Below are 13,814 nucleotides of genomic sequence, written 5' to 3' on the forward strand. Positions count from 1 at the left end.
CTAGTGTAAGCATTACCTAGCAACAACTAAAACATCGGTGTGTTATCAACATTGTTCTCATCCTAAATCCAAACCACAGCACTGTACCAGCTACTAGGAAGAAAATTAACTCTATCCCAGCCAAAACCAGGACAAACACTGAAAAAGAAACTTTTACTAAAATGCTAAAATGTTTTAATAAATATTTTCCACCTGCCTCTATTTATCACTGGTCTTATGGGGATTCAATTTTTTACACAGAGGAGGTATTGTTTTGATGTATTGAGCTGGTATCATGCAGGTTTTTACATTCACTGTTCATCACTGTTGTATTTAATAGGAATGTTCTCACTTTTATAATGAATCCAAGATTAAATCTAACCTTTAATTTGTTTCCCAAAATTCAGTGATTCTGGGTAAAATATATTCAGAATGAAACATTAACTAAGCTGGCAGTGAGAAAAAGGTCATCAAGGGAAAACAATATTCACTTAAATATGATCTCTTTTTAACATTAATGCCTATTAATTCGTGCTTGTTGTCTCTCTTTTTGTCCTCCCCTTCTGCATACCTTGTGCATGTTTCATGCAGTGTTGGAAGATTCCCATATAACTGTAGGCAAAATTCATTCTTAACAAAAAATTCCATAATAGTGGAGAAACTAATCTATGTGAAGAAATTTTAAATCTACTAATTCAACAAAATATTCACAAAGTGAAGATAAACCCACTGTACTTCAGTGCAGGAATGCAACTTCAGGCAAAAGAAAATAAAAAACAATTTAAAAATAAAGCACATGTTCCGTAATCCTTTTAGGCCTTTTGTAACAGCAGCCGCTACGGGAAATTCGGCACAAAGAAAATGTGATCAGGGCCGCAAAGGGATAGTTACAGGCTGTTACTGCCATCTGTTCAGTGCAGCAAAGTACATTCTCAGCAAGCCAGGTCTTCCACTAGTGTAAATCAGCCAATCACCAGTGACAAATATAGCTACATAAATGCACTAATTAAAAATAAACTTAGTTTGAAAAACACGTTAGTTGACAAAAATAGCTTGAGCAGATGACAGCTGGGATACTCATCCCTGTAGGTCGATAATTTGGATGTTTTCCCTCACTGAAATGAGGGGAGTTACGGTGATTTACACCAGCTGAGGACCTCACCTGCAGTGTTTAGTGGGAGGTCCAACCATGCAGCCGAGAATCCAAGGCTTTAGGGAAAAACAATCACTTGTAAAAGTGATTTTAATGTGTAAGGGGTTTAAATATGTATTAAAATACTAGTTTTCCATCATGATACCAGAGGTTTTATGCCTAAAGGGGCTCACAAACAAGGAAAATGCTTATACCTAAGTTTCGTTGTCTCAGCATGAAACACACAGATTGTCACCTGTTCAAGCTGCTTAAACTTGCTTAAAATGTTTTCCTGGCTAAGGCTAATTTTAACTGTGGTGCTTTTTGGGTAGTACTTATTCCCAAGATAAAACCCACAAATAGATAAAATGTTCTGTGAATTGAATTAAATCCCATGTAAAAGGAGATTTAGCTTTTGTGAGGATTTCTTGCCTTTACTTTTGCCTAGCTGCTAAAATTCCTGTTTCTACATTTTAACTTTGTAATTATTTGGGCCTTCTGTTCCCTGTCATACTTACAAAGTAATTATCCTACCCAACGCTGTGCATGTCGGCACATGTATGCATGCATATGCGTGCACGTGTGAGCCTCTGTCTCTGTGTAGCTATTCCTGCTAAGACAAGAAAATCCCCCCCGAGAGAACAAAGACTAGATCTCAAGGTAAAAGCACAAAACAGCAGTCCACTGTCTTTAAACCACAGCCAGCCTGTGGCTAGAAGTGCAGCAGATGTGCCTAGTAGGTTGTAATCATTAAGTTCCAGAAGCAATGAAAATCTATTAACAGAGCACAGTCAGGTACACAGAAGAAACCAGCAGCATCTTCTGTCTCACACATACTCTTACTCTCCCGTACATAACAGATGCGCTTCTTCATCCTTACTACTGTGACCAATCCAGAATCCCTCTTTTGGTGTCCTGGGAAATGTATTATGTTTAGTCTCAGCAAGTCTAAAGATTTTTTTTTTTTTTTCATAGATATCTTCAAAATATATGTAGAATAAACAGTTCATACAGAAAATATGCAATCGTTTTAGTTTGCATTCTCTCTTCAGGCAAAGAGGAATGGGTTCACTTAATTTCTAATCTCTATTTTGAAATGGGATCTGACAGCTAGCCTCCTGGTTTGTCATTTCTAGCAACCATTTGCAAATTCTGGGTTACCTTTGTAGCAGCACAACACCAAGGAACTACAATCAGTTCGAGGTATTGCCTCTGATACAGTGATTTTTCATTCAAAATACACATATGCTTGAATCAAAGAATCGCCTTTTGTAGAGAACCAAAGCAAAAAAGAGATTACTACCTATTTTATCTTTTCAGTCCCTTTTTAAAGGGACAAAAGAAGAGGGATATTTGTATAAATGTATGAGAACAAGCATATGAATATAATTTGCAAATTTTCCTTGGAAAATTCAAGCAATTTCTCTGTAAACTGATGGAATGACCAAACAACTTGCTCAAAGAGAAATACATTCTCATAGCATATGCTCAGTGTGGATACTTAATACATAAATAATGTATATTTAGTTATCTTCTAGGCATATGTACAGTGCTTTTCACATTACAGAGACAGGATGAATCAGTAGCTGTGCTGCTAATAGAGATTATCCTTCCTACTAAGTCCTGTTGTCGTTCTTACTAAGAAATTCTGAAAGACTGTGGTGAACAGCAGGGGCTGAATTACAGCAAAAAAAAATATTATCAGCCTAGCTCAAAGCCAGTAGTATGGGCAAGATTATTGTCCTGAGATTTAACCTCATCTTTGTACACCTGCAAGATCTGAATAATTTAAGTGAAGCCCTGCTACCTGGAGGTTTTTTTTTAGTTGTCATTTACACTGGACCTTTAAAGTTTCACCCATCACTGGTGTAACTATGAACATGTAGAGGTGCATGATGCTCCCGCTCTATGCAAATCACTGGGTAGAAAGTGCATGGAGAGACTATTATTGTGGAAGAATTCAAATTTTCAAAGGAAAACTGGGGAATTTTCATTATGCTTAAGCAAATTTATCCAAATGAAAGCATTGCCTAAGTAATGTTTGAATAGTGTCTAAATTAAACCATGAAAGCATCTAGTCACTCATTTTAATTGCTAAAGTGTCTCAAGGGAGTTACATTAGATGGAGAAGGGCCCTTGGAAGGATCATAGTATCTCTCATGGGCAATACTGATAGCTAAGAATACAGCAGCAATTGTTTTTACACCTCACAGAGGAGCAAAGTTCAGATGGAGATACAACAGGTAAACTATTCTTTATGTCGATAAGAAGATCTTAAAAGTCAAACACGGCACAGATGTGTTTTACCTGAAATGGGGAAAATTAGCTGTAACATAAATCTCAAGTTTTGCATTTCCTCTCAGTTGGAGCAAAAGGCTGCGGTTCAAACACTGGTCTGATGATAGTCTAAGAAGCAGCAGCAATAATTGTTTTCCTTTTGATGTATAGCTGCAGCAGCAAAAGAAGAACTGATTTTATTAACTACTAGCTAAAAAGCTGCTGTGTAGGCTTTTTGTCTTTATAGCCATCTGGTTCAAGATGAAGATAAAAAGTAGTAGAAAGTTACTGAAAAATGAAATAATTTCAAAAGTTGCAAGTAACCTAAAATGCAAAAATGCAGTGGTGGAGATTAAACAGAAATTTCTAGAAGTAGCTAACTTAATACAAGACATTTATTTCACTAGGCCAAACAGCGCTAGGATTTATAAAAAGGACATTTTTTAGTACATCTTTACTGTCAAGACTATGCACAACATTGAATCAGGTTAATATTTATAATAGGATCACTTTAAAAAGAAACTCCATCAAATAGATTTGTGGGTCCAGCCACAAAAGAAAAATGTTTACTTGTTACTGACCTATAGAGTCAGTATGTGTGATTAAATCTGGACAGCAAGACACGACCCTTGGTTGTACATTAGCAAGAGCCTCTGACTTTGGTAAAAGTATCACTCAGTCATCCCAGGGTATAATTCAGCCAAAAAAGAATGCACAGCCAAAAGTGTGTTCTTATCATCTGTTAAAATCGGAGTGTGGCATTCGCAAAAAATACAGCTGTAGGGAGAAATGTGGGAACAAATACACATCAGTCTGTAAAGCACTATCGTCACATCCTGTGACATGATTGCTGAAATCTGTCAAAAATCAAGCTATGTTTTCTCACATTTAAAGGCAGGTGCTAAGATTACAAGGAAAATTTCTTGTCTACTGACTTGTGAAGGAATTGACCTGTATTCATTACAAACAGAGGACAAAAATTGTAAATGATAAAGCCTAGATGTCTCACATCTGCAAAGCATTGCAATTCTGTCATAACATTTACAACAGTAAGTAATATGAATCATATTGTCCACATCTGCTTTATGAGTTTCCGAGCCCATTTCGTCTGATTGCTTTGCTATTACTTGCATTGTCTGTCCTAGCAGGGATGGTTAAGAGCTCCAGCAGCTCCCAAGGGCCTGTCTGAATTGCTGCCCTACAATCAGAAAGCTTGAGTTGGGCTTACCAAAAACCCCATATACGTGTATTTTTCCTATCCATAAGCAGGGTGTCATAGCAGGTTTTTGCATTTTCCTCTGCTGTTAAGGTGACTCAGAAAAGGTACTTGCTGCTACGTACTTGCTGCTTGATTTCAGGAATGCTGTACAATGTAAGGGAATCTGGGATTAAACATCAGAGCAAAGCCCATAAATTCCAGGAATGCCAGGATGAGCAAACTGGGTAAGTGTTTGAATACATCATATGGATGTAAGATGGATGCGTCACTGTGGTATTACTCAGGGGCCTTCCACAGAGCACAGGAATACCTGTCAGCATAGACATACATTCATGAGAAAGCTTGGATTGTAGTGTTTCTGACTAGTCTGCTTGGAGTTTATAAAATTCACAGGGGTATGTCATTATTCGTGAGCTGCATCATGGTGAAGGATGCCACTGCTCTAACAGTTGTGGTGGTGTAAAACGTTCACAGAATGAAGCACAGCAACAAGGCAGGAAAACAGTACAAGAGTGGAGAGAGCCTCATACAGAGCTGCAGTGGGGTGGGACTGGGGGAAGCCCCAGGCAATTACTTGATGACAGTTGTTGTGTTGGTCATGCCTACTTCAAGACGTGCTTTTATCTCACTTGCTAAAGGCGCCTGGTCAGGGACTTGGAAACTATTCCTCTCTTCCTAAATCTGCTACAGATTCACTGTGCAACAGCAGGAGGTCCTCCCATCTCTCTGTGCACCAGTTTCCTATCTGCACATTGGAGGTCACGTTTCCATAACTCACAAAAGCATTGCAAAGACGAACTCGTCAGTATTTATGAGACCATCGAATACTGCAGTTATGAATTTGCCAGTACATAATCAAAGCACAAGATCTGGGTTTCCATCCACTGCCTCAGTTGAAGTATAGCAGCTGTGATGTACCTCATCTAGGGAAGTGAGAATACAGTTCACAAAAGGTTTGAAAGCATCCAGGGCTTTGAAGAGCATATCTCTATTATTTATGTGCTTTTGTCTTTTCTCATACAATAGCTTTCAAGGTTTAATGGCTGATAACAACAAACAATTGCATGTCACTTACATTGCATGTTACGGGATTAATTCATGCTGTTTAAACAAAGTTTTCAGTGTTTCTGAGATGCTCCCTCTTCTCCTACCTTCCCGTCTCTCAGAGGAATATTTGCTTTTGTCAGGAGTCAAAACAGAAGTATAAAAAATGAGGAGACATTACTTTAAAATAGATGGTATGTCGGAAGAGATTACTTGCACAACACAGGAGGCACTGAGGCAAGAGACTGGAATCGTCAGCCCCACATCAACGGAAGAACCTTCAGCAGAAAGGCAACTGGTAATCACGTATCCTGAGTGAGTTAAATTGCTTTATGCATAGACACCATGCATGCCAATTGGGAAGGCTTAAAAGTAGGGCCAAAGCTAAAAGTCATAAGTGAAAGTGACAGTAAGCAATTCAAATTCTCTTGTAATCTTTATGCTATGCTTAAGTACTAGAGACATGTGGGTAATGAATTATCCATGGTTTTAAACTAGCTGTAGGTTATTGAGCTGACTAGTTTTAGAGCCTATCTGGCCCACTTGGTGTCTGAAAAACATACGGATCAAATGTAGCACCACTTTCTGGAACTCTCTCTCCTTCATCCTTTCCTGGTCACTCTCAAGCTCTTGTGTTTAAGAGACACTATTCTAATTCCTTGCTGCTATATTCAGTTGCATTGACTGCAAGGCAAGTATTGCACTCAAAAATTACATAGTTAGACTACCACGTTAGCTGTAAAACAGGTTCCGTATCTAGAATCAAAAGGGAATCCTACAGTGGAAGACACAATTAAATTTTATGTTGTCATTGTAGACTGTGATGGGTTTCTTTTGCACTAGTATTATTTTCAGTTTTAAGTCATTTCTTACTGTAGTTACCACTTGTTTACTCAAGGTCTTCTATTCAAACCCCTTTTAGACATAGGTAGTGAGAAATACAGATGAACCAGGCCCCACACTAGGACCATTTGTCTAATTTGCATATTAGTTCTCTACCCTGAAATGTGGAGCTGTTCGATAGAGAAGGCATCAGATGTGATCTGTCACTGGCTTGGTTTTATGAAATGAATTTAAGAGATTTTGCAAAATTAAACTCAGACCCTCCCTTCCCACACTCTCGCTCTTTTCTCCTTTTCTACTGAATGGAGATGGGTAAAAATCAAAACTTTATTTTTAGAATTCCTAAATACTACATTTGAAATGTATGGGCATCTCAGAATAGCTTTTCGTATTAGATCTTTTCTAACTTGCTGATTTTCACATGTCTTCGATGATGCCAAACCAAACTGTATGGGATGTCCTGTGGAAAATTTCTCATGTAGAAAGACAAACACTTTCCTGAAATAGAAGTATAGAAGCTTTACTGCTGTTATAGAGCTTGTCACCTTGTCATTTAATGATACTGATAATTAATACTGTTAATATTATGCCATGGAAGTGTTTCAGGATGAAAACCCATGGCATCAGAGAGTCCTATGCTTAAAGCATGCTTTCATGTGGTTTAGATTTTTTAAAAAGAAAAAAAAAAGAAAAAGAAAAGTATAGTCTAGAAGTTACTTTCAGGGAAAAAGAGGTTTTATTATGATTTTCCCTCTCCCTTTTTTGTTTATATTTTGAAATCTTAATGAAGGGTTCACCCTTTTGCACTGGAAAAATACCAAGCTGAAAACATACATTGCAGTTTCCTACTACTTATAGTCAGGAGCAGTTCACAGTCAGGAAAAAATGCCTATGAAAGCTGAATGTGATTTCCTAAGCTTTGGAGAAATTAAAAATATGTTCAAAGCAAACACACTCTGGAGTTTGAGAGACATAATTTCCAATGACTTGCGGTCTTCTGAGATCTGGTGATTCCAGCTTGGAGCGTGGAGAAGGGAGGAAGCAGCAAGATTAACCACCCACAACTTAAATCTTCTTTGTGAAATGAATCTGGATGAACCAATATATTATATGAACATTTTAAGTCTGTTTTAGTATGTGCAAACTAAAGGCACTGGGAATTAGATCTCCCATCTAACACGGAAATCGATCACTTGTAGCCAGTTTAGCCCAAAAGGCAAGGAAGGTACTTCAGAAAGAGTGTTTGAGTCAGATGGCTTTGTAGGAAAGAAGTATCACCCCCAAAGAAACCAAACTGTGGCTTATCTTTTGATGTCAGGCATAGACACAATGCAAAAAGGCAAGTCTCCTCAACTAGCAAATCAAGACTCTTCCTCATGATGCTCTTTCCAAACCATACACTAATACCTGTCACCTATTATTTCACCAAGGTCTGTTTCCCAGCAACAAGAAATACTTGCCTGCAGAACAGCAACCCTACATCTGCTGATAAAGATCACACTTCTCTGAGACACAGACTATCTCTCTAAGAAACGGAATTTTTCCCCTCTGTACAACATTCATAAGCCCTTCTTTTGTGCTAAGTAGGCGTGGATTGAGGATCAATCTGCAAAGAGGAGCCAGCAAGCCTGCAAAGGAGCCAGAGAACACAAGAAATTGGACGCTGCAGAGTTTTGTCCACGGTGTTTGTAAAGTCTGATTGAATGGTGCAGAAATAGCTAAGGCAGCATATAGCTAATAACAAGTGTCTATAGATTTTACCCTTCTTCCCGGCACCCTATACTTCTCTGTCCCCAAACACAGTGAAATAAATTAACAGAAAGGTCAGAGAAGACATGATGGTTTCACCATTGTTTTTTTAACTTTTTAATCAGGGTATTAAGATGAAATAAACACATACCTTACTTTTTTTTTTTTAATTTATGTTTATCTAGTACATTAAATCAAGTATGAAGATCATTATTCCTCTGTAGCCATTTTTAAGTACAGCAAAAGAAAACAAATAAATCTCTTAAAGTGGAAGAAGAAAAAGGAATTACCCCAAATCACCTTATCCATATCTTAAATAATGAAATTCAGAATTCAGCTCTATTAATCACCACTTTTAAAAGTCACAATAACATGCAAAACATGTTACAAAACAGTACATCTTTATAAGCTATGCTGTTATTCTATCAACACATTTGCAGTCTCAGAAGACAAACAACCAGAAAAGAGAGAGTTTTCTTCAGCTTAAAACTTTTGGCCACAATGCATTTTCTCTGGTATTGCACGAGATGACAAAGCAAGCTGTTTGTTTTTTTTTTAAAAAGTATGGCTTTAAATCTGCAACATTTGAAAACAAAAAAAATAGGTGGGGCATAGAAAAAAGGGCTTGTTAACATTTAAGTGAAACTGGATGCCAAAATTCATTTAAGCACTACTTTATAATCAGGCTTTTATTCCCTGATCCAAAAACTAACAGTGAATATATCCATCAGTGGTGTACAGACTAACAAGAAAATCTGGGCCAAACTTTGCAATCTCTGTGGCAGGAATTTCAGCCCAGAATTTGATTTAAAAGCCATTAGATTGCTGCAGGTTTTAGTAGTAAGCAAAGGTTGAGGTACTTTTATTTATTTGCAAATCTGTCAGTGGATCACCTAGCTATCTTATCTTCTCACAAAAGCAAACTTAGGAAGGATGTGATTATCAAGCTCCCATAACAGTGTTAAAAAAGAGTTAATACACAGAAGTCACAGTTTAGAAAAATCCTTTTGTTTCCAGGTATGGAATAGGTGAGTACTGTTACATACCACTTTTTTTCTTTTGTGCAGACATTTCCCCAATAAAGCCTTTTTCATGTATGCAGATATTTTACTGAATAAAGTTTGATACTTATTTCCAGTGGATTTCAGGTCATCTCTTAGGTTTCAGAAAAAAACATATGATTTTTTTTTCCAGTCAAAAGTCCAAAAATATGATTGAACCAAGCTCCCATACTGTATTACAGCTACCTTCGTTACCACTGAACCTGTTATCTGCTGCAGTGTCCTGTGATCAGAGGAAGCTGCAGGCAGTGCCCTGCCTTAAATTCTCATGAGAATTAAAATTAACAAACAATGAACTTCTCCAAAGTCTGTATACTTCAGACTTTAAATAAGGAATAGATCAAAGAGGGGAGGAAAAAAAACCAAAACCAAAAACACCCCGAGCAAATAACTTTCAGATAACTTCTCAATAAAAAAGCAGAAAAGAACATCTAGCCTTAGAAATACTGCTAGTTAAAGAACAGCTGACTGAGTGCTAGCTGCTTGCATGTAAGCAGAGTTTGCAGAGAAACAGCAACCATACTGCTAATTTGCCTGGTGACGGGTTATATCCTTAACAGCTGATTTGAGCTTCTCTGCCGTGGTGTATTCTGTAGTTGTTGCTAACAAGTGAACAGCTTTTGAATTAATATCTCTGAGACTGAGAAGCACCCAGGGGAACCTTCTGACCTAGCAATGCTAAAACTGCAGCTGTGAAAATGTGTGGATAGCAGCACACATGATATTTCAACATGGGAAGTGGCGTGTGTGCATGTGCATGGGGGGAGGGCACATGTTTCTAAGGGTACGTGTATGTCTTTGCAGGAGGTACCCACAGACACATTTGAAACATATTAGGCTTAAAGGAGGAAAATATCACAAGATAATGACTTACCATCCACTGTCTTTTGAGGTCTATAGCTATATAAAACTCAATTGTTTTCAAAATCTGCTTTTTACCTTGCTTTTCTTGTTTTGTCTTTGTTTGGGTATATTTTTCTGTTCATGTTGCTTCAGTGTTCTTTTGAATTATGTTATTGTTTCACAAGACACTTCAACAACAAGTAAACCACCATCTGCCAAAAGCTCCGTTCCTGTAATTTGTTTTACAATTATACAGCAGTATGCTGAGGGGGGACTCTTTCCTGTTCCTAGAAATACTGTTTGCTCTTGCAAAATTACAGTGTGTTAGATAGCTATGGTACTTTTATGGAGTTTTTTTCTTCCAGATAACATGTGCAATCAAAAACCTTTTTTTTCCTTTTCTTTTTTTACTTACAGACCACTTTTTTCATCACCCTTTTGACCCATATTAAACTTATGGACCACTCTTAAGACTAACTGTTGCTGCCTGCCTATTTTCCTCCACCTTCTAATGGAGATGACATTTTCTATCATACAGAAATACTTTGCACTTTCTTTAGCAAATGTCCTCCATGGACTTTTGGAGCATTTCTTCACTAATATTAGGTTCATAGTTTCTTTCTAATGACACTCAAAGTCTTTGCAGTTCTCTCCACTTCTGATGTAGAAGTCTACTACATTTTTTAAGAAAATAATGAATACGTGCAAACCTAACACAGTAAAGATCACCATTTCTTCATTTCAGGTTGATAGCAACTCATTGATCATTTTCTCTGACTATAGTTTTTCACCCAGTTGTCCATCAATTTTACAGCAATTTCGTTCAGATCATAAATTCCCCTGTTATGCAAGATTCTTACTTCAGTAAATATATATCTTATCAAATAACTGTCTCTTATTAGCGAAATCAGCTATTCTGTAACAGAAGAAAACCAGATTGGTTAGACAGGATTTGTCTTGACAAATCCGTGTTGCAGGTTTCTCGTCACCTTGTTATTCTCCAGATTTTACACTTTCATAAGAAGAAATATTTCATTGTCTTGGATTCACCACTTGAGTGATTATAGCTCTGTTTGGCAGGTCTTCTTGGTCCATTTTCTTCTCAACGGTACGTGTTCATATTCCCCATTTCATGGGACTAGCTTATATATTCTGCAGCTTAACAATTTAAATTAAATGCAGCTTAAAAAGAATGGCAATATACTTTTAATTTCTTATTAATGTTTGATAAGATCTAGAAATAAATTATTTTAATGAATGCAAGGCTTTCCTTTAAAAACACAAATGTCATAGTTATTCTAGGGTGATTTTTTTTGTTTGCTGTTTGATTGATAAAATGAGACCTGGTATTTGCACTTAAATTGCTTCTGTGCAGGAGCTGAGCATCGTACACTAAGAGATACATGACAAGGTCCAACTCAGGTTGCCAACATTCAAATCTGCTTGTGGTACATGGCCATTAGTTTTCTCTTTCTTACTAAGACAGCAGTCCTTCCTCTGAGATCATCAGTTCAATCTGCAAGGATTATTTAAGAACACACCCACTGTAGAAAGTTTGGTTCTTCTGCCATGTTTTTTATTCACCTTTCCTATGAACAAAGACAAGATGAAATGGTAGAAACAGATTAATACACAAGCGTGCACGTATTCCAAAGATGATTTTTCCTTTTTAGCATTTGTTTACAACCTTGTTCATGACTTCTTTGCCTCACTCCATATATGTATAGTACAGCAAAAATAATTTTTTTTTAAAAAATAGCTCTTCCTTATTGTTAGAAATCAACAGCATTTTACAAAGAGGATTTATCCATTGTGTGGATTACACATTTCCCCAACTAGTCTACCACCCACCGTATTATTAGCAGCACCGAAGAAACACTGAATGACTGAATATACCAGAGAGACTTATTTGAAAGTTAAAAGATTTAAGACCTACATACTAAAGACCATAATTGGTGATGGCATTTGATAGTGTGCTGGTGTTTTGAACTCATTAAGTGCAACTGATGGTATCAGTCTTTTTTCTCTCCACATCTACCTCTCATGTTGCAAGAATTGTTCCTTGTTCAGGCAGAAAGTATCTTCATCATATAGATTCGAAGTGACTCTGCAAAGGTAGACCACAGTCAGTCACTTTGCTATGCCACTATTATTGCCATCTTTACTTATGTAAAAGGATTTACTCAGAAATAAAATCCCTACCATTCAGGTTGGATCTTCTTTTCTGTAAGCAATCTGAACAGCCAGGAAATAATACTGGGGTGGGAGTACTGCTTACAAAGAGGTGCTTACAAAGAATATGTGTCAAGCCGGTCTTACATGGCCCCAGAATATGCTACGCATCATGGTAAAAAATTACGTGAAATCTGAAGGAGATTAGGGAGGGACAGGAGAAAATCACGTTGACTCTGGAAGTTTTGTCTTCCACAGTGTAAAAAATGTGTATCAAAAACCAAAATACATAATAAGCTGTGTATAGATGGAGAGTTCCTCTTTTTTTTTTTTTCCTCCTCAGCTCTCAGCGTTCAGACCAGTGACAACTTTGCTTGAATTAGGACCTGACAGGAAAAAGAATGGGACTTCCATATCTGGCCCAATTTAATAAAAGGTCTGGTTTCTATATCATGTTAGTCCAGTTTTGAAAGCCATTAATGCTTTGTATATCAGTCCTTTTATCTCCTAATTTTTTTAAACTATAAATAGTACTTTGGACACACATTGAATCTCAGGGCTTTGACTTTTACCTTTTACAACAATAATAAGATACAGACACCATTCAGGTTACCTGAATACATAATAGCTAGAATGAGTAAATCAATCTAAGCAAGCAAGTTGAACCTAGTTTTATACTGCATCTTCAGCTATTTCCTGAACCTTCATTCAGCGGTGGTACAATAAGCTTCGATACCCTTAATTATTTAAAGGGATCGCTATAAAGGAGAAAAACTTCTGTAAAGTGACTTTGTGAAAAACAAGATTGGGAAAAAGAGATAGTTGGGATCAGAAGAATGCATACCACGGTATTTAGTATCACACATTGCAGGAGTTAAAAAGCTCTACAGATCTTCATTTGGTCTAAGAAGAATATAACTAAATTTCATAACTCTCCATTAGTTTCAGGGTAAATTTTAAAGCTGGGCCTTCAGCAGGAAGGATTCCGAAACAATGAGTTCACTTCAGATGTGTATGCAGAGTGATCTGAAGTAAAATAATACAGTGTCCCAAATGTAGAGGCAGAGAATGCTATTAAAATGACCATCTCTGATGTTCAAAAACACAAGCACTCTCTGAAAGATTTTGTAGAATTTCATTATCATTTTATAAGTGAATATTGTATCCAAATTAGCAAAATTTAAAACTGTAAAATGTGACAAAATATTAAAACCTAATATTTGAAACCAGTCTTAATATATTAAAGAATGCAAAAAGCTTAAAACGGGAATCCATATGCAAAGACTGCTGCTATCTTACCCTTCCCAGAAAACTAGAGGACAGGCAGTCACTAGTCCTGAAACTCTTGTCAACTCAGAATGAAGATAAAATGTTTGTATAAACAAAACCAAACTTCTGCCATTTTTCAGAAAAAGCCGAAAGCTACTTCAACACACACTCCTGAGCAATAACTGAGCAGTGATAAGAAGAAAACAGATTTGATCTGCTTTTGTGA

This window comes from Aptenodytes forsteri, unplaced genomic scaffold, assembly GCF_000699145.1.
Source record: "Aptenodytes forsteri isolate BGI_AS27 unplaced genomic scaffold, ASM69914v1 Scaffold103, whole genome shotgun sequence".
Classification (NCBI taxonomy): Eukaryota; Metazoa; Chordata; class Aves; order Sphenisciformes; family Spheniscidae; genus Aptenodytes; species Aptenodytes forsteri.